The sequence below is a fragment of the Schistocerca cancellata genome, chromosome 5, assembly GCF_023864275.1.
Source record: "Schistocerca cancellata isolate TAMUIC-IGC-003103 chromosome 5, iqSchCanc2.1, whole genome shotgun sequence".
NCBI classification, from domain to species: Eukaryota; Metazoa; Arthropoda; class Insecta; order Orthoptera; family Acrididae; genus Schistocerca; species Schistocerca cancellata.
This window is the reverse complement of record NC_064630.1, coordinates 617982594-618004446: the sequence shown is the minus strand read 5'-3', so window position 1 is coordinate 618004446 and position 21853 is coordinate 617982594. Positions and strand designations below refer to the sequence as shown.

General features: G+C 39.8%; 1 pseudogene; it reads right to left on the bottom strand.

The window, feature by feature from the left end:
• Positions 1–20781: 20781 nt before the first annotated feature.
• LOC126189903 (5S ribosomal RNA) lies at positions 20782–20899 on the bottom strand (annotated as a pseudogene).
• Positions 20900–21853: the final 954 nt, after the last annotated feature.

Below are 21853 nucleotides of genomic sequence, written 5' to 3'. Positions count from 1 at the left end.
TTATGATGAGGTGAAGGCTAGGTCAAAGACGACTTGAGCAGCTGTCTCACTGTACGGGAAGCCCGTTAGTATGACGGAGAACGTCCTGTGTACACCATCAGTTTTCTATGTACTCGGAACCACCGGCAACATGGGTAGACACCAATGGGGCGTGAAGAAGTCGTCATTTATGGCAATCAACTCAGAGTGAGAACGGAAGCTTGTAAAAGGTAGTATGAATAGATACTACCATAATGACTATTTTTATAGAAAGGTTTTAAAAAGTGTCAGTTCATTCTATGACAAAATCCGTACTATTCGATAAAGGATATCAGACGATTACTTTTTAGAGTTGCATATATTTCTCTTTCTTCCAGTACATCAAGTAAGATGCGTTCTGCTCGTTATGTGAAATTTTTGTATCACATTAAGTTCCAACCATGTTATAATTAGTGGCGATTTTATTACTTTGTTTAGATGTATATTTGACACATGTTTTTTCTTCCAGTGAAACGCTGGTCTTATATACCTGGTGGCGACTACATGGCCGAAAGCGTTTATTTAGGCAGATGAAACGAAATGCGACCAAAACTGTGAATTCTATGACGTATTTATTATCATGGTCACCAATTTAATCCAGCGGTGAAATCGACCTTATTTTTTATTCATTGTTTTCAAAGTTTCCGATAACTACAAAAGCATTTCCACGAATTAATCCCAAATTACACACACAAACACACACACACACACACACATATACACACATACACACACACACACACACACAGAGAGAGAGAGAGAGAGAGAGAGAGAGAGAGAGAGAGGGAGAGAGACAGACAGACAGAAACACAGATATACACTCTTAGATCACTGAAATTCTATTTGTAGCTCTTTGTTCATAGAAAAAAGGAAAGCTTAAAGTTGTGATTACAGATCTGTACACTCCACTTCAGAACTATGCTAAATAATACTTTAATTAAATTTTACTGATGCATCTAGCACGCACGCTCTGACCACACCCTAAGTGACCGTTCACTCATAAAGTTTCTATCACTGAAGCAAAGTATGCAATGTTTAGAAGCTGCATACAACCTTACTCTCTCGTACTGCGATACGGACGACTTGTAACACTATAGCAAATAATAAATTTTTATTCATTTTTTTGGCCCCTTGTAATAAACTGCGAGTATATGTAGAATCCCTGTGACGGATGGAGTCAGCATCGAAGTGTGTTGTACAACAATTGCCATGTGTCGTGTCAACTTGCGCGGCTACACAAAGATATAGCAATACCTTGTAGTAGCTGTCGACAGAATATCTCTCTGAAGTAATTTCCTTATGTCACAGATATTCATATAGTAGCGAAGTACATCAAAGTCTAAATGTACTTGTTTGTTACAGAGTACTCTGCCACACCCCAGTTAACAGTCTGGTTCCTCGACTGCTTATCGCATCCCAACTGCTCATGGAAATCAGTTGTTCTTAACAGGTGAAAAGCAAACGTCAGTTAAATTTGAAGCCACCAAGGATTATATTTAAGTAGTTTTGGCCATAAAATTGTTTTCCTAACGTTAGATTTCATCGTCGAACCTTTTTTTATTGTGGCAAATACTTCTGTGGAATCCATTAACTGTGATTTACATTTGATTTCATGTACTGAATTACAGTGATCACTATTCTGAAGCGAAAATGTGTGGTTTCGTATATCCTGTACTGTGTACTGCTAATTGTTTAGTTGTTGAGATGATACCACGGGTGTAGTCAATATGCATTCTTTGGAACTGTGTATCGCGTACTTCTATATCAGGTTATATAATTTATTTGCTTTGGAAGTAAGCTGCAAAGGGTAACTGATAGAGGAGGAACGACAGAAACAGGTTACAATGGAAAGTTGAATAAAATTGTAGTTTGTTACGGAAATTACTCGCACCTTAGTTGGGCACTTAGCAGTGTTCTATAAAGAAACAGTCGATCACTGATATCTAGGCGTCGGCGTGGCAGGCATCGCTTTCGACACCCCTCAGATTTCGCATGCGGCCAGCAGGCAGGAGTCCTGAGGCATGGAGCCACTCAGATGAAGTGTGTCGAAAGGGCATAGGAATCAGTGTGTCAGATTCTGCATATGGACATTTTTAAAGTTCCCAATGAATTTGAGCCTGTTGCACCAAGGGTGTAACCGAAATAGAAGGTCTTAAAGTGAATATTTGCAGTTTTATTCACGTAGGTGTCAATTTCGCACAAGCCTGTGATTGCGCCACAGGAGGTCTCCAAATGGTAAACACCCTTTACTACTTCTGATCACGGTAGAATTTCTTCGAATGTTTTTGAATGGTGGTCCCTACTGATTCCATCTTTATACCAGAGCAAAAATTGCGGTCGCGCTACATTCCATAGGTGTGCGATCACGTTCAGTAGCTTTGCTGACCCACGATATCCTTACAGAGGGGTTGAATCGTCCACGGGGTGTCAGCACTATCCAATGTTGTCGACAACGTCGTCCTGCCGTACATAGCACTGGAAACTGACGTCTTCGACTGGGAAATGTGTGGAAATCAACTTCCCAAGGGAGTGGGTGATTTCAGTGATGTCCTTAATGCCACTCCTTGAGGCCTTTTTCGTGTGGGCTTTCAGTGGTGGACTGTTTAAAATGCTTTCCTCGGCTACACATAACAAATTCACGTGATACCAGTGTTGGGAATCGCTGTTCTGACCACTATCTTCTTTCTTTCTTCTTTTTTTTTTGGGGGGGGGGGGTTGTTTGGGGAAGGAGACCAGACAGCGAGGTCATCGGTCTCATCGGATTAGGGAAGGATGGGGAAGAAAGTCGGCCGTGCCCTTTCAAAGGAACCATCCCGGCATTTGCCTGGAGCGATTTAGGGAAATCACGGAAAACCTAAATCAGGATGGCCGGACGCGGGATTGAACCGTCGTCCTCCCGAATGCGAGTCCAGTGTCTAACCACTGTGACCTCTATCGCAGAGTCGTGAATGTAAAGAGTGACTGTGAGTAAGAAAGGATGTGAGGACCTGCCCATCATATGACACGGCCACGATGGCCTCGGGAAGAATTGTGGTGAAATTTGGTGCCAATATGACATGGTTAACTCATCTTACACCTCACAGAAACCTTTGACCCGTAGTCTTTCTATGCATGTGCCGGTGCCTTGTCGCAAGGCGCCATGCTTTCGCACCATCACAGAGAAAAGTTGTATGTACTTTTTAGGCATATTTCAAACATCTGCGTCGCAGTGGGACACAGTTATGCAATTTCAAAAAATTGACCCTTCAATTAAGCTGCGCTTCGTGTGTTTGTCCTTTCAACATCTGTGATTGCTCTTTTTATAGACGTCCACACATTTACACCTAATCTGCCTAATGTATTATTCCTCGTCGTAATATCCACATCTACAGCGAACTTCCAATGCGAATCATCATACTTCACTACTTTAGCATTCAACTTCCTGTCACACCATGACTCTTTTGCGCGATTCCGTTCGTCTCCCGTCTACTCTTCATCACAACTAAATTGTAATCTGAGTCCGTATCTATTCCTGGCTGCACCTCACAGTACAATAACTGATATCGGGATCGCTGTTTGACCATGATCTAATCCAGCTAAAATCTTCCCATGTGTCAGATCTGTTTCCACGTATACCTCCTCCTCTTGTGACTCTTGAACAGATTATTCGGTGTTAGTCAATGAAATTTATTGCAAAACTCAGCGTTCCTTCTCTCTCAGTCCTACTTCCAAGTCCGTTATCTCCCCGAACATTTCCCTCTGCTCCTCCCTCTACGCCTTCATTCGAATCCCCAACGAGAATTAGATTTTCTTCCCCCTTCACGCACTGAAATGCTCATACAGTATCGTCATATACTACCTCTATCTCCACCTCCTCTGCTTGCGTATATACCTGAACAACTGTTGAGGTCGTTAGTTGCTACCGATTACTGTGAGATCAACCCTTTCACTGAACTGTTCACACTAGCTCACTTTCTGTCGTATCTTCCGATTCATAATGAATTTCACTCTCGTTATACACTTTTCTGCTGCTGTTGAAATTCTGACTTTACACGGCCCGGCTCATATATCGTTACCCTTTCGTTTCTTATTGCATATTTTTCCCATGGTCACCTTTTTCTTGTCTGTCCCCTCCTGCAGATCGGAATGGGGGACTAACCCGGAATCTTTTGCCAATGGTGAGATTATCGTTGTTGTTGTTGTGGTCTTCAGTCCTGAGACTGGTTTGATGCAGCTCTCCATGCTACTCTATCCTGTGCAAGCTTCTTCATCTCCCAGTATCTATTATCGTTACACCTTTTAAAATTCAGCCCACATGCCCTGTGGGTACATAGCATACGTTTGTAGCACAGTGGATTCCATTACCAAGTGCATACTCATACCGTTAAGTATTGCTGATTCTTTTACGTTTTAGGGACATTTTCCTACCCTCCGGGCCAGAGTTTGTCCTGCGCCTCTTTTCGCTTTTCCGCCCTCTTTGAGAAGGCCGTTGGGAGACTGAAGTCATTAGCCGCCATTGTGAAAACATAGTTATGATCTGCTCCATTTCTGCTTCATTTCTAGATATAATGGGCAGAGTTTCAGTCAGTAGGATAAGTTTACACTTGAAACTTATAAGTCTCCTGGACTACACTGCATTACATGCGATTTGTGTGGTTCAGTGTATATCGGTCAAAACGGTAGAAATTTAGAGGTGCTTTTTAAGGAGAAACTTAAAAACGCGAGTTCCAAATAAACTTTAAGTATTTACCAACTGGAGACTGGGCATTCAGTTTCGGACCCCGTCTAGTCTCCACATACCGCGTTGGAAAAGAAGGGGCATTAGACTTAATAATTTGTAATCTGTGGGAATTTATCAATAATTGAACAAATTTTCTTCTGAGAAACTTAACGCGCAGACGGACGGATTTATGCCCTAGAAATGTTATGGCTAATTTTCATTCTTTGATTAACCAATTTGTCAGTTCCTAGAAGCATATTACTTCTGAATTAGCTTTAAATGCCAGTATATTCATCCCCCTGATTGATGGAGGATTAGGTTACTAACACTGTATAGACACTTTTCATCCTTATCGTCTGTACTCAAGACTCAGTCCTTCTGTGACTTTGCGCATCCGTTGCTTCTCGCGCGGTCTCGAAACGACGTTCTGCCAGTAAAGCACAGTCTGATGCAGTTGTTACCTCCCCAAGTAGTCCACGGATGCGTTTGTCTTCAGATTTGCTTCCTTGTTCTCTTGATCCTACTTGAAGTTAAGCTACTCTTATTTGACTTCATCTGTTCGGATGCTGTTAGATGCTTTTACGGCATCTACAGCTTTTCCTTATTTCTTCCGTTTTTCGTAGTCACTGCGGTATGCCCTGATTTTACAGAATGCTTGTCTGATCCAGCCATTTGAACTTGGATCACCACCTTGTGGAGAGTTATTTATTTTTGTTGCTTTGGCGATGAACTGTGAAACTTCGGTATAACTGACTTTCCTGTGTACTGCAATGATTTAAACAAAATATCAGTTTTCTGTTCTTCGCGGCTTTATGCAATTATAATGGCCGATTTTTTAAAATTGATTATTTAGAATGGGAAATATGTTATTCCTCCAACGCACAGGTCACTTGATGATGCATTTTAAGAATACCAAACCAGTCGTGAACTTTCAATAGAGGACATTCGCAGCCTGAGGGGAAGACTCTTTGTTCAACATGCAGAATTTCGGCTGTGGTTGTCTTCATTTTGAAGTTAATGTTTATCTGTACGGTGCCCTAATCTAGGCTCAAGTTGCCTACAAAAACTTCATAAAAATTTGTCAAACCTTTTTGGAAATTAGCGTGTTTAGTGAGAGAAAGAGACAGACACGTCAGTTTTACGAATTTATTTTGTCCGTAAATGACATAAAATGATTATATGAGTCCGGGATCGTTATCACTACTCACGCAGTTGATAGCTATTATACCTTTATTATTTAAAAAAAGGAAAGCTCACCGTAATGCATTTCCGCCACAGTCGTCGTCCGAATCTGCCAAGTAACCAGAGTAAAGGAGAAGAAATATTTCTAGAATTAGTAAAATAACATATACTATAAAAACAGTATTTAGGAAAACTGGCAATGTCGTTCTCCTCCATCCCCGTCTCCTTGTCCATTATCTGCATCTCCCTGTCTATGTTCGTTTTCTTCTCCCGTCCACTTCGACTGACTGCCTGTCTCTGACTTCAGCCTCGTATGTTGGTGCTGCAAAGAAAATCTCGATTGCAGTTTGATGTCGCTTGAAATGAATGGGTAAATCGGTTGGGAACATTGGTGTGTGGGGTATTAGAGAGACGTCTGCAGCTGCTGATCTGGGAAAAAAGTACCATCAATGATCGTATTTCGCGTGGATTTAATCAGCGAACTGGTAGGAATAAAACGTTTTCCGTAGTAGTATTATAATCATAAACCGATAAACCATAAATATAACTTTTCTGTTTTATATTAAAACCGACATCGAGAAATAAAACAAATCAGCACATTTTTGCGTACGCGTATATGTTTAAAATTATATATAAGGAGAAATAATCTATTTAGAAGAAATTATTTTTTCCGTCGGCATAAGGACCCTGATATGGTAGTTAAAATTGACTATGAGAAAGAAAAATAACGACACCGCACATAATTTTTTTCTCGCAGCCGGCTTTAACAGATAACATGGACAGGGCATTTTGTAAAAATGTGAGTAAATCGGTCAAGAACATTCCGATATTTTTGCTAGAAACGCGTAGAATCGAAAAAAGTGCGAAGTTAATCAGTCAAGAACGGATAGAAATTTCTCGTAACGATGTTAATTTACGACTTTGCCTTATATAGTAGTACAGATTATTGTGATACTTCTAGAAGGGTTACTTCTAATTTTTTCTGTTTACCTTTCAGGTTCTGACGATGGCTGTGGCCCAAACGAGTTAAAGTGTATTTAAAAAAAAAATTACAGTGGTTAAGATGGACTATTATTTGATTACAGATTTATTGTTAGTATATAGGTAGATACATGTTAAAACGAAAGCTAGATCAACTTTGATTTTGTATGCGGAAGCATTAATGTATATCTATAGAGCTTCGTCACTTATTGTGTTTCCTGGTGTTCCAGTTTTAATGGCCAGCGATGATTTACAAGGATTCCAAATCGTAATCAGACAATGACCTTCTTTTTATGCGATAACAGCTGCCGAATACAGGAGACAGGAATATTTCGATTTCTTACCTTATTTCGACCACAATATGAATGTCTCGGGATATGAATAAATATTCCAACAGCAACACGCCGTCATCATTCGATACTGCGTTCTTGTTATATGGTTCTGAAACGTAAACACCGGTTAACTGAATTTCAGCCGCCTGCATAAGCCTTCATTGTTGAGAGACGTCAATGAAAGCGTGCTCTGTTTGCTGATCTTCAGCGAATCAGACTCGTGCTACAAGACCAAACGCCTCTCCATTCAGAAAAGAAGCATCATTTAAATTTTTGGAACCTATACCTTGTTCTAAATTAAAATCGCAGACATGTAAACTATGAATTTACTCAGTGAAAGCAAAAACATTTCGGATATTGAAGACTATGATACTGCCTTCCTATTCTCCCACACCAAAGCTCAGTGGTTAAATCCCTTTTGGCAAGTAGGCTATTACAGATTAAAAAAAAAAAACATATTTAGTAGTGTCTGACAGCCAGTCTCATATGTGCGCCGTCCTTAACTAAGGAATTGTTTTCTGGCGAGCAAATGCAAGAAACATGAACACAGTTTTCAACCTACTGAAGACGTTAATAGTAATAATAACCAATAACAGAACTCGTGCTCGTGGTAAGGATCTGTCCATAACGTTGGTGCTTTTAACTACGGTACCCCGTGTGAGAGCAGCTGCCAAAACGTTATGCACATCAAATAGTTAAACTGTACCTGCTAAGCAATGCATTTTGTACATTGGAGCATTGCTTAGACAACTCGGAGTTGGGATTTGGTAACATAAGTAAATGGTTCAAATGGCTCTGAGCACTATGGGACTTAACATCTATGGTCATCAGTCCCCTAGAACTTAGAACTACTTAAACCTAACTAACCTATGGACAGCACACAACACCCTGTCATCACCAGGCAGAGAAAATCTCTGACCCCGCCGGGAATCGAACCCGGTAACCCGGGCGTGGGAAGCGAGAACGCTACCGCACGACCACGAGCTGCGGACCATAAGTAAATAGTAGTAATAATGATAATAATAATAATAATAGTAACAAATGTCTCTTTCCAACCAAACAGATCCAGAATTTTTGGAAACTTGTTTGCAAGAGATAATGAAAACGACGTGTCATAATGTTATCGATGAGCGAGTCAAAGCTTGGAATCAATGGAAAGGATATCAGTTACATGAAAGATGTCCTTCCTCAAGATACAAAAATCAATCTCAGAAATAAGTCGCCACGAAAAACGTGCCTACGACAAAAGCAAGCTCTTAGAAATAGACCAGCATTACAGGAAAAGCACAGCCGAAATTTCTATAAGGCGTTCCCTGACAACTATGTATAAACCACCAACGTTGAGTTTTTGTCAAATTAACGGAAAATTGGGACAAACAATAAGGTATTGGCCGACACTTTCAAAATTTCTGAACTCTGAATCTACAGTGCAAAGATTTCTTTTTGAAATACCAGTGTCAAACTCAAACACTCACCTCCAAAATGGTTCAAATGGCTCTGAGCACTATGGGACTTAACATCTGTGGTCATCAGTCCCCTAGAACTTAGAACTAGTTAAACCTAACTAACCTAAGGACATCACACACATCCATGCCCGAGGCAGGATTCGAACCTGCGACCGTAGCAGTCGCGCGGTTCCGGACTGCGCGCCTAGAACCGCCAGACCACCGCGGCCGGCACTCACCTCCAACAACTCAAGAAAAAATAGAGATAATTCAATTATTCAAAACTAACAACACGTCAGGAGAGGATGGCATCTGCAGAAATGTTAATGACTTTACAAGAAGATTTCATATACTTTTAGCAGAAATATGCTAAATTGAAACGATTCCTAAGGACTGGTAGAAAGCTATTACACGTCCGTTGCACAAACAATGCAACGCAGCAGACTCCACCTATTTCTTCTGCCATTTATATACAGGATTCCATCCAAAAAGCTCTCTCGAACAGACCTGAACAGCAAAAAGAACACGAGATTGGTGAATATCAAGCAGGCTTTTGGAAAGGCAAATCGTGTAGTGAGACGATGTAGTGTTTGCAGGCAATGTTAAGGATTATCGAAAGTACCAACATATGTGTGAACTTTGCGAATTTCAAGAAGGCGTAAGAATCTGTTGACAGACAAACCGTTTGGATGCTTTACGAGTAGAAGAGTTCGGGATAGACAGGGAGACTATAAAAGTAACCTGCACCTCCTCACAGGCAGAGTATCTCAAGTGAAGTTTCCGGGTGAAACAACAGATCCTTTTGAGATGTATAGAGGAGTTGGATAAGGGGGAGGCCTCTCCCATCTTCTGTTTAACATTCTATTAGACAAAGTCATCAGGTAACATGGGAAAGAAATCGATCGTAGAAACATCGGGGCAGAGAATCAAAGTGAGGTGCCTAACTTTTTTTGACGATCTAACGATGTTGTGAGGAAGATAGCTTCGTCATAGAGAAGTTACGCGAGATAGCAACAAAGACGGGCCTTGAAATATCATATGAGAAGACTCATTTGACCGATAAGTTACTGAAAAATCAGAAGATCGCCACTACACACGAACAATGGGACAACATTTATCTCCTTTTAAATATCTCTCCAAATCAGAATAACATGTGCAAGAGACAGCAAAGGCAATTTGTAAAGAACGACGAAACTCGGGAAAGTGGTCAGAATAACATGGAATCACTACGATAAAAGAGTGATATTCTGTAATGCTTAACTTCGATATTATAAGGCAGTTGTCTTACTTTCTTTTTGTACGACTGAGAACCTACATATCCAGGAGGTCATTCAAGAATTGACAAAACATAGGAAGAACGAAAAATTCTAAGAAATGTTTATGGTCCCACTAATATAAATGGCATATGATCTGAAAGAAAAACTACAGACCTACACACAGCACTAGAAAAGTTAGCTGATGAAAAATGTAAAAACGCTTGAAGTTCTATGGTCATACCCAAAGAATGGACACCAGATTAACCAACAAACTGCTTGACGTAGCAAATTCAATTATTTGGTAAGATGAAATTAAGCAAGAGTTACGAGAAATGAATACCACAGGAACACCATCAGAGAAAGGAAAGTCTTATCCTAGCTGCAAATCACACACTCGCAAAAATAACTGGAAAAGTACCACTGTAAAATAGTGGACAGAGGAACGCAGGAAACAACCCAGAGAATTCGTGAAGAGATTTACGGAAGAGAAGACGATAAAGACTCCCTCAGATCAAGCTAACAAGTTCAAACGCACTGTTTAACTGGGCATAACGAAGAAAGAAGAAAGAGGAAAATATCTCTGTCATTTCTCAATACACTATCGCACTTTATGGCATTTTATTTCTTTTTGTTTTCAGAAAATATTTCCTCCCAAAGCTCTAGTATACGTAATGTTAAAATTAAGGACGAATGCTGACTCTGTGTTTTGTATTGTTTATTTCTGTGATGATGCAAATATTGTGCCTCATTTTGTGAAGGTAATTCGAAGCACATTATTAATATAGTGTTTTTGCGTTCAAGACAATGTGCGAGAAGCAGAAAAATTGCTAGTGTTTTTAAAACATCAACAATTTCATGCTTCTCGCAGGTTTTTTGAATGTAACAAAAATATATGAATCAGCTGATTAAAGGTATGAGTAGATGAAGCAATAATATTAATACCAATACTCCTTTCCTGAATGCGACATTAGTCTATGAATTAGTTATTGCAATCACACCAGGACAATAACTTTGAAACAGATGAAATTGTGACCAAGACAAGTTTTAGGTAGCGATTTTCGGCGGTGGCTCTTATTTCTTCGAAACAGAACATAGGTGCAGACATAAATTACAATGAACCAACATTCATTTTGATAGATTAAACCCAGTTTTCTTGTTATGTTCAATTTGCAAACATGATTTATTGGATACAGTGTTTTATCTGGAGTCTACACTGGATGTTCACCTATATGTTTTCAACTGATAAACGGAAAAAGTAGTTACCTTAAAGCAATCAACGTAAACAAACACAGACAAATGTGGTGGAGACAGAGATTCAAACTGCAGCTTTTAAGAATTCAACTGTTGAGTCATCAATAGGTGCATGATATGAAAGGGAAACATGGTGTACATTACATTCAGATTAGACCCTTTCCGTCTGCATTTTTGTATTATGAATTTTTCCCAATACAGCATCGGCAATGAGTTAAATTTGTCATATGTACAATACAGAACACAAAATCTATAAGAAACAGGAGATGGAATCAACTAGGCACATGAATGATCGACATTAATTCAATAAAACATCTTTAATGCTAATCCTCTAGACTAAAACAATAAATACTCGAACACACAGCCTAATTCTCATTTTATTGCTGTTTCCAGCACAAAGTCCAGCATCTGTTTCACACATGGACGTTATCCTGCTAAGCCTGTAAGCCTATTACGCAGGAAGAACCAACGAGGCAGTATAATTTCTTCTCAGTAGTAGTGTGGGCGGTGCCAGTGGTGTGGGTGGTGCCAGTGGTGTGGGTGGTGCCAGTGGTGGTGGTGATGTCCGTATCCATAGTGGTGGCCACCACCCCAGTGATGATGACGCGGGTGAGCCATCGGGTTCGCCTGCAGCATCGCGAAACACAGCGCCAGCGTCAGCAGCACAGCTGAGACCACCTGTTGGAGAACAAGGGGCTCCTGTCAGTTTCGGAAGTTTTTGTGCAGAGCATCAGCAGAATACAGTGTCACAATCGTACATAACACAGCGAGCTAATCACGAATCAGAAAAAAATGGCCTACTCTCATTGTGATATAGGAGTTGTTCCGAAACATAACGTAGCTCTACACTGCTACTCGCCATGTTGCCAAGAAAAATACTTTACCGGTTATAAATTCTAATATATAAGTTTCCCGACTTTTTGAATATACAGGTGCTTCAGGAGGAAATGGAATTGTTTGACGATACGATGGTGTACACAAATTCGGATGAGAAATTCGTTAAAACATGTACACCCTTATATTGGCTGCAGAGATGCAGCTTATTGCACAGATAAGTTTTCATTGTGGCTGTTGGTATCTCGGTTTCAGTGCGTCTGTTTATAGTTTGTTGTCTTTGTTTTGAACTTCTAGTTATGAAGTAGTTCATGAATTAGCGTAAGTGATTTTTCCCATAGTGATTGCGATTTGTTGGCCGACTCTGCTATATCGCTTATGCTAGCTGAACGTATTTACAAAATCTGAGTATTCTGATATGGGGTCTGTGCACGTGTTTTGTAATGGAAAAACAGCAGGAGGTTGTGGAGAAAAGCCCAATCTGTCACATTCAAATGTTCTTTCATGTTTCCATTAAACTTCGTGAAACTGGTACTCTATCCAGCAGTCAGATCTCATTTGAACGGGCAAATGTATAGTATGTGGATGAAGTAAAATATACTATACAGGTGGTCAACATAGTCCAACAAACAAGCACTCCCAGAACTCCTACGTGTGTTAACGAACTGATTGTTCAGAGCGTACATATAGCTGCCCTCATAAAAGAACACCAAGGAGACCTAGGAAGAGCTACACATAGCCATTGCTGTAACAATAGTTGTCAATAGTAATGCTTCACCACCGACTGAGAGATAACACAGTTTCGAGATTGTGATGTAGCATTCTTGCTTCGCTCTTCGTCCACGATCGTGTAACACCGGTTCTGAGCATTTTAGAATATATATATATATATATATATATATATATATATATATATATATATATATGTGTGTGTGTGTGTGTGTGTGTGTGTCCGCTGCCGTGTCAGTTTCAGTTGTGACGAAGTTTTCAATCTTTTCCCTCTGCCCAGACATTCTTGTACTCTTCGCGTCACTGATTCCTACTACATCCAGATTTGGCCTAAGCATTTCCCCTTTCAGATTTTGTAGCTTCCCTATCATGTTCAAACGTCCGTCTCTGATGACGTAGTCACCGATCAGAAATTATACCTTAATATCTCTCCCACATCGCAGAGGACTGTGTGCAGTAATAAATCATAAATGTTAACGCTCACTTTTTCCTTTTCACACTATCACAATTTGTGTGACAATTACAAAATAGCTTTAATTTTAATTTTAATAATCAACAGCCTCAGTTGCACCGTTTACCTAGGATTTACCTAGGTTTCAGTCGAGATAACCCAACCTTCTTCAGAATAACAGTAACTACCGTTTGTCCATAGTGGACGTCGTCAAGCTAAAACCACAAATCCATAATTTATCGTCAAGACTATAAAACTTATGGTCGCAATGTGGGGCCGAGGCAGTTCCGGATAAGTTTTATAGTCTGACGATAATTTATGGATTTGTAGTTTTAGCTTGACGATGTCCACTATGGGCAAACGGTAGTTACTGTTATTACGAACAGGGTTGGGTTATCCCGACTGAAACATAGGTAAATTCTAGGTAAACGGTGCAACTGAGGCAGTTGATTATTAAAATTAAAATTAATATTCATACAGTTGCTGACAGGGCAGCGAAATGTTGAAGATTTTAAACAAAATAATTTGTTGTACTGGAACTATTCGTTATGGGCGTATGTATATGTGTGTTTTACAAGTACACGAGACACTACTAATATTACTTTTGGTGGTGTACAACTTTCTAAATGAAAAAGCAGTGCTGTGAAGGGGGTCACCTCAAGCATTCAGTCTGGTCGGTTTGCAAGGCGGACATCTAAAAATTAAAATGACATGCATGACAAAATATAAAATTTATACACTATCTGAATAATAATTGCTTCGGCTAAAATGCACATACCGCACCTAGTAGTGCGGTCAAGAACGTAGATTACGTACAGATCACAATAAATGATCAATATCAGTATCGAATCCATAGTTGCCGATGCCACTAGTACGATTGGTGAAGTACTAACTATACAATGGTCCAACAAGACTCTGTATAATATTTTTGGCTTATGTTAAGCATAAATATTACTCTACTGAGATACATGAAATAAGTAAATAAGCAGCAGTTCTATTTCACTTGTTATTAAGATCTAACCATTTGTGATACTGTAACGCTACAACTAAACAATTCTAACAACTAAACAATCCTGCTATTAAACTGACTTCTAGTTATGAAACAGATTACTATCAAACATTCAGTGATGTGATCGCCTGCTACAGGCACAAAAAGGTATGGGAAAACAAGAAAACGAGTAATTTGGACGCAATACGTGTCGAATGTATGTAAATTAAGTGCCGCTGATCCTTTCTAGACGATGGGTAACATGGAAATTGTCAGGATAGGAAAGAAAACGGATTTTTTCTGAAGATGTCTTTCATATAAAAGACGATATGTGTCTTTAAATTTAAACAAGACGGCAACGCTAAAAGTACGATTTTTATAAACAATTGTACAAGTACTTCAGTTATTAGTTACAGCCAACCAATCTTCCTTTACTACACAGTATCCGTCATTGCAAGCGGAAATTTCAAAAATCTAAAACAGAATAAAAAATATCTCTAACTACTACTAAACAAAAATGTGTATGTTAAGTATTTACGAAACTGTTCTGAGGTGCTAAAACTCATAAACGACCCTGGCTGAAAATGTCCCTTGTAAAGAGAACAAAGGACAGTAAAGTGCTCACCAATTGCCTGTTCATGTCGCCGCTATCACCGTGTCCTCCTACGCCAACCGCAACGGAAGTGTCTGACCGCCGCCAGTCAACCCTTCCAAATATACTGGGAGCTCTTGAGGAAACAATTAGGTAAGAGTGAGAGTAACAGTCGTTAGGAAAACACTGCAGACGCACAGGCTTCGCTTACTGACATACACTCCCGTGACTGGCCCACCTAGATTGCGAACAGACAGGACACCATACGAAAAGCTTTCGTACGCAAAGGAAATGCACAGCACGACATTTGTCTCTGCCAAGCTTCGTATGTCAACATCATCTTGGAGCCTGTGGAGAAAATGCATCTTTGTTGCCGTGACAGACTTGCTTTTGTTGACTATGGTTCGTTAACTTAGTGTTACGCTTAACTTTCTTGTCCGACATCCAATGCGTATTTCACTAATGCACTTACACGATAAGAGGCACGTGTAGTAGTTTCATTGTTCTTCAGTGTAAGTTCGTCATTATGTAACAGACAGTCTCATATGTACACATAGTTCTTAAAGATGGAATTCTTTTCTGGCAATCAAATGCAAAAAACATGAACAGAGTTTTCAACCTACAGAAGACGTCTATCTGAATAATAAACAAAAATGTAAATCGGTCTGATGTTAAAGACCTTGCCATAAGATAGACCGCGCATGAGCCAGTTACCAATCTGTTTTGCACATTAAATATAGCTTTCTTAATAACTGAATATACAATTCTCTAACAAGACATAAGGGATAAAAGGGGTTAATAAAATGTACTTACTTAAAAAAAAGGCATCTGTAATGTACCTCTAAGCAATGCATCGTGTAAAGTGAAGCATTGCGTAGATAACATAAATTTGGAGTTTGGTAATGCAGGTGAATATCGCATGTATGTTCTTTAAATATCTCTGAGAGTTCATAGTACGATCTGAAATAAGTACAAACAATTTAAAAAGATCTACCAAACTTCAGAAAGTGCACGGTATAACGTGGAAATACTACAATAAACGTTTCATATCCGCTAATGCGAAAAGTTGCCATTCCCATACAGTTGTCTTGGCTGAAGCACAATATTACTCAGAAAGGACATCTTTAGGAGGACATTAAAAAGCAGATGAAATTACAGGGGAAGAGCGAAAAATTCTAATAAAAAATTGTAGTCTCATTAATATAAATGGCTTATGAACTTAAAGAAAAACTACAGACATATACACAGCACTGGACAAGTTCACTGATGCAATACGTAAGACGATGCTATGGTTACGTCTACAGAATGGACAACGCTAGATTAACAAGGAAAGCTACTTAATTAAATAAATTTAAACAAAGGTAATAATGAATTGGTAAGAAGGAGTTAAGCAGGACTTACGAATAAGAGTGACGCAGAAACAGCATCAGAGAATGAAAAGTCTTTGGAATCGTAGGTGCAAATCCCTAATTCACAAAGCTAAAAAAGACATCACTAAAAAATAGCGGACAGAGGAACGCAAGGAGCAACGCAGTGAATCCGTGAACAAATTTAAGGACGGGAAGAAGACAAAGAATCTTTCAGACTAACTTAACAAGTTCAAAGGCATTCTTCAACTGGACATAAGGAAGAAAGAAGTAAATATCTCTGTCATTTCCTGTTTCTTTCTTTTTGTTTCCTGGAAATCTTTACTTCCAAAGGCCTCCGATATTTAATACCAAAATCCGATATTCATCCTGAGCTCTATATCTCGCTTATTGTGGAGGAATACTGACTCAGTATTTGGGTGTTGTCGTAAAGCATGTTTCTGTGATGATATAAATATTGTGACTCATTTCGCATAGGTCATTCCAAGCACATCTGCTCAAAGCATCAACAGTTTTCATGTTTTACCCACGTTTTCCTGATTTTTCTAGGAGTTAACACATTGCACATCATGGCCTGGAGATGAGGTATACGTTTTAGTGAAGGTAGAAAGTAAATGAAAGTAACAATACTATATCAGTCAGTTGATTAAAAGCTAGGACTGAGTTGATGAAGCAATAATATTATTCCAGAATAATATGATATGAAACTTCGTGGCAGATTAAAACTGTGTGCCGGACCGAGACTCGAACTCGGGACCTTTGCCTTTCGAGGGCAAGTGCTCTACAATTTGAGCTGCCCAAGCACGACTCACACCGGCTCCTCACAGCTTTACTTCTGCCGGTACCTCGTCTCCTACCTTTCAAACTTCACAGAAGCTCTCCTGCGAACCTTGCAGAACTAGCACTCCTGGAAGAATGGATATTGCGGAGACATGGCTTAGTCACAGCCTGGGGGATGTCTCCAAAATGAGATTTTCACTCTGCAGCGGAGTGTGTGCTGATATGAAACTTCCTGGCAGATTGAAACTGTGTGCCGGACCCTGGACTCGAACTCGGGACCTTTGGCTTTCGCGGGCAACTGCTATACCATCTGAGCTACCCAAGAACGACTCACGCCCCGTCCTCACAGCTCAGATGGTAGACCTTAATGTTACTTCCTTATCGCAGAGGAATGTGTGCTGCAATATTTTTACAGTGTAGTAGTAAATCGGAAATGTTAGCTTTTACTTTCTACGTTTTACGCTACAACAATTTGTGCGACATTTACAAAATATTATACTGTACCAGATCTACTGGTTATAAGCGAGTGTGTATGTGTACTCTAAAATAAGTAGACCAACTACTACTGTCGACTGTAGTTGGTATAGAATTTTCTAAATGGAACGCGCAGTGCTGTGAAGGGAGTCACGTCAAGCACTGTTCGTTCAAGGAATGGGACATAGTTTACGTATAAAAATGAAAATGGCATGTCATAAGAAACATAAAATTTTATTCATTATCTGAATAATCATTTCCTCGGATAAAATGTACGCACCACCGCTAGAAATCGATCGGAAACTGTAGATTACATAGAAATCAAAATAGACCAACAATATTGGTGTTGAGTCTGTAGTTTTTGACACCACTAGGATGACTGTTGTAGTACTAACTATATAGCTATCCAAAAGCATTATAATCTTTTCAGCTATTATTAGGTGTTAATATATCCCTACAGAGATATTAAGAAGGAACTGAATAAGTAGGGGCTGGTTTTCACTCGTTAAGTTCTGACAATCTGGGGTACAGTGGTGCAAATACTGAACAGACAGTTCTGCACGCACCGCCGCTAGAAATCGATCGGAAACTGTAGATTACATAGAAATCAAAATAGACCAACAATATTGGTGTCGAGTCTGTAGTTTTTGACACCACTAGGATGACTGTTGTAGTACTAACTATATAGCTATCCAAAAGAATTATAATCTTTTCAGCTATTATTAGGTGTTAATATATCCCTGCAGAGATATTACGAAGGAACTGAATAAGTAGGGGTTGGTTTTCACTCGTTAAGTTCTGACAATCTGGGGTACAGTGGTGCAAATACTGAACAGACAGTTCTGCTGTTAAGACCTCCTTCTCCTTATGAACCAGAATAGTATCTCAAACACTCACCGATTTGATCACGTACTAGGAACACAACAACACATGAAAAAATAAGAAGACGAGTAATTTCTATGGCAATACATGTCGAAAGCATGTCCTTTAAGTGCAACGGCGTCTTTCTGCAAGAGAGTTAACATGGAATATCAAAGAAAACTGATTTAGTATGAAAGACGATATGTATCTTTAAATTTAAACAACAAGACTACAGTATGAAAAATACAATTTGTTTGGAAATGAATGTAAAAAACATCAGTTATTAGTTACAGACAACGATTCTTTCTTTACTACACTGTATCCGTCACTGCAAGGGAAATTTCTGTATTCTAAAACAGAACAGAAAATATCTACTACCATAAAAAACTGATATGTTAAATATTTACGGAACTGTTCTAGGTGCTAAAGTCAAAAATGATCCTGGCTGAAAATGTAACTTGTTAAGAGAACAATAGGCAGGAAATGGTCACCAGATGCCAGGCAGCTCATTAAGAAACAATTAGGTGGGAGCGAGAGTAACAGTTCTATGGAAAGCAGTGCAGTTGCACAGGCTTCGTTTTCTGACATCACGCCCACCTAGATGACTAAGGATGACGACACGGTAGGAAAAGCTGTTACTCAAGCAAACTAAGGGAAATGTATAGCTCGACTTGTGTCTCATATAACCTGTGCATGTCAACATCTTCTTTTAGGCTGTGGAGAAACCACTTCTTCGCTGCCGTTACAGGCCTTTTGTAGAAACATTTCTCGATATTTAGGGTACTTAATGCTAAGCTTAACTGTTTTGGCCCACTCCCGACTTCAAATGCGTATTTAAGAAATGTTTAAAATTACTCACAACTCAGTGCTGTGAGCGAAAGTACTATCTCGCTTCATACTGAATCATTATTCGGTTACACTATTCCTTGAAACTATTCCCGCTAGACTGCTGAAATTTCTGTATAAATTTTCTTTCTACGCCTCTTCTTAAAATGACAACAGAAAGTAAGATAAATTCTTTGAGTATTTTACAGACGTCTATTCGTAGTCGTGACCTCTGCCTTAACCACTTTCTGTCGGACACCAGTCAGTGTTTGTTTTTGCTGCTTTACTCTGGCAAGTATCTACCTTTCTAAGAACACCGGAAAATTGTGCAGGGAATGACTCCTCGTTTAAAGTGCGTGCTGAATACCCATACTCTGACAAATGTCACGTTTTGAAGATTTTTCCTCTTTTTGTTGTTAGCTTTGCCTTCACCTGTGATAAACAGCGATTTTCATAATTGTCTAAGGTCACTACATACTGCTTCCTGTGTACTCTTTCATTCCACAAATATGCTGTTTCCTGACTTATGTATGCATGTCATCGGAGTGTTTAATATTAGTTGACAAAACAACGTACGTCACACGAAGCAGTTGTTGAAAAAAAAATTATTTAATGAATAGAAACAAAGAGAATTCCATAGCCAAATTAATTTTGAGTGGTAATTGTGGTGATCCGCCGCTCATTTTCGAATACTTTCAGTCCTGCGTTCAATCTTTATAAGTGCATCGCACGTTTCCACAGCTGAAATTTTAAATTATTTTCCCTTCGTAAAACATTTTATGGTAACTGTCATATTTCTGTCCCATGCTTGTTTGTTAAATGGAAGAAACTTTGATGGTGCCTTATTTCATTGTCTGCAGTGATACTAACTACTATTGTGATTATTTTTAAGGCATGGAATTCTTAGTCTTAGTTACATTGCTTTGTTTAGAAAAGGTAACCCACTATCATTATATCTACATGAGGAAAATAAATATAATGGTATCTCATAATTCGTGAAACCTGGCCGTAAACCTGTTACATACAAACGACAAGCAAGTAAGCTTATTACATCATTTAGCTGCGACACGGGGATCGTAAATAGCTGTTAACTGTACTGCTTATCTATGTACGTGATACTTAGATAATCGGGAAATGTTACAAATCATGGCGCTAATGGCACTAGTGGATTCACATACTTACAGAGTTTTTAAAAGTCGGTAAGAATAGCGAAATGTGACGTTGTCTAAGAAAGGGTATTTCAGTGATTAAGTACCGACCACAAAAACATCTTGAATTAATCAGTACTAACGTACTAAAAGGAAATACTATAAGCAAAAATCTCGAAAGGTTCTTAATCAATTTTCTTCAAATTTTTATACGATACTCCCAAAATAATAAGAGGAACTTACTCTGTACATGTTTATAACCAACAACGTCCATGCGTAACGGTAAAACCAGAGGAGAAAAAAAATGGTGTGTAGTGAGAAAGTGTAATTTTCTTTTCTTTCTCGCAGTCTGTTTTAACTACAATAGCACTCCATCTTCAGGTCACAAGTGGCTCATCGGGACCATCCGACCACCGTGTCATCCTTAGCTGTGGATGCGGATAGGAGGGGCGTGTCGTCAGCACACCGTTCTCCCGGTCGTTATGATGGTTTTCCTTGACCGGAGCCGCTATTATTCGGTCGAGTAGCTCCTCAATTGGCATCACAAGGCTGAGTGCACCCCCAGAAATGGAAACAGCACATGGCACCCCGGACGGTCACCCATCCAAGTGCCGGCCACGCCCGACAGTGCTCAACTTCGGTAATCTGACGGGAACCGGTGTTTCCACTGCGGCACGGCCGTTGCCGTAACTACAATAGGAGTGAATTTAAACTAAGAAACAAGCTGAATTTCGCATATATGTATCTCTTGTAGTGGTCAGATGTTTGTGACACTAGATATTGAGCGTTAGTGACAGAGGAGTGCAAAAGTCATTATTTTGTCGGGGATGGTAGGAGGGAAAGTGTCAATTTGTGGGTGGTGGAATGGGTTCTTTCCTTGGCTCAGTGGGTGAGGTGAGAATGAAACATTGGTGGTTCCACTATCAGTCATATTGACATGTAAGATCCTTTAAGCAAACAGAGTAATACACTGTGTCTTAGCACGCTCAATACCTTGCGGCAGCGGGGCGGCGCGGAGTCGTAGCGTGCAGATTCCAGTGACCATGCAGCGACAGTTCGTGTTGCAGCGGACCGCCAGGCGGTGTATTCTTCAATGTGGTGCTGTACCCGTGAGCCAATTCGGAAGTGGCGCGTTCTTCTCCTTTTGGATTAGCTCGTCGCGTTTTTAACAACCGGCTATTGCGTCTCGCGGAGTGTTCCGTCATAGAATCAAACAAGCGAACCTCAGGTTCGGCGGCTACTGGTGGAGTTCATCAACCACTTGGTTCACAGGTGACTCATTTGGAGAGGATGCAGTCCCTTCGTCCTCGCCAGCCACGTGTGTTAGTACCACACGAACTACTATCTAGTATCATCTGGGATGGTATCTTCTGTGTTGACCTATTGGCGCGGTACCGACATTCTCTTCTATCGAGAAGCGTAGCGGCTAAGTAGTTGCAGCGAAGTATCACGTCCTCTGACTAATCATCAGTCCGTCCATCCATTCGACGTTTCTTCGTCTCTTCTTTCTCCCCTCAAAGTACCACCTCATGTCCGTTTGTAGGAGGTATTATTTGGTGTTATCGCCAATGTTGCGAAGTTTCTAGGGCACCGACTGACTCTTGGGTCATTGATCTATGCTGCTCACATTGGGCAAAAGC